The following is an 873-nucleotide window of genomic DNA, read 5'->3' as shown; positions in this document are numbered from 1 at the left end:
AGTGGAGTGTGTCCTTGATCTGAGATCCTGGCAGAGAGATCCTAGCATGTGGCAAAAGAGACGGCAGAAGCAGAGCCAAGAGACTAGCATTAAACAGCAACAGGCTTACCAGCCCATGGAGGAGAGATCCGGGTGCCATTGGGTAAGCGGCTTCCTGGCAGAGTGGGTTGCCTTCAGGCATTAATTGATAAAAGACACTGGCATGAGATGGAGTAGCAGGTTGGCTGGCTCATGTAACAAGAAAGCTGAGTACTTTTTTGGGCAGGAAGTGTTCCAGTGGAGTGGGTTGTCTTCAGCAAGAATTGGTAGAAGTGGAGAGGACAAGGAAATGGGAAGCAGAGCTGCCTCAGCCTCAAAGGGTAGGACTATGGCCTCTGGGGATGGAACCACCATAGCCCCCTAGGTTTCGAAGAGTTAGACCATCACCAACTTGATTCTGGAGTGTGGGACTGCTTGTTCATGTGGGCCAGTGTGATAGAGCCATATCTGCTGCCCAAGAGAGAGGGGGCAGGGCCTCCATGCCCAAGAGTGAGAGAAATGGGGCCCATCAGACCAAGGGGATGAGGTGCCACTCAGGAACTAGGGATTAAAGCCACCCCAGTGAAGGAGATCTGTACAGATGCCACTCCTTGAAGATTTGTAAAGGTGCCTAGTTGACAAGGGGTGGAACTGTGGTGGCTATATTTGTGTGTCAACTTGCTGGTCCTGATTGAGTGGCTGGGCAGCTGAATGTAGTATTCCCCATGATGACATTGGTAGTCAACTCCATGCTGGAATCTACTGTGAACAACTGAGTAGCTGCCTTAAGAATGTGGTTTGCTTCCTGCATATAAGGAGAAGTTTTGGGGAACAGTCTCTAATTTATGGCATGCT

The sequence above is a fragment of the Orycteropus afer genome, unplaced genomic scaffold (assembly GCF_000298275.1).
Source record: "Orycteropus afer afer isolate SDZICR_OR568_19922 unplaced genomic scaffold, OryAfe1.0 scaffold00430, whole genome shotgun sequence".
NCBI classification, from domain to species: Eukaryota; Metazoa; Chordata; class Mammalia; order Tubulidentata; family Orycteropodidae; genus Orycteropus; species Orycteropus afer.
This window is presented reverse-complemented; position numbering follows the sequence as displayed.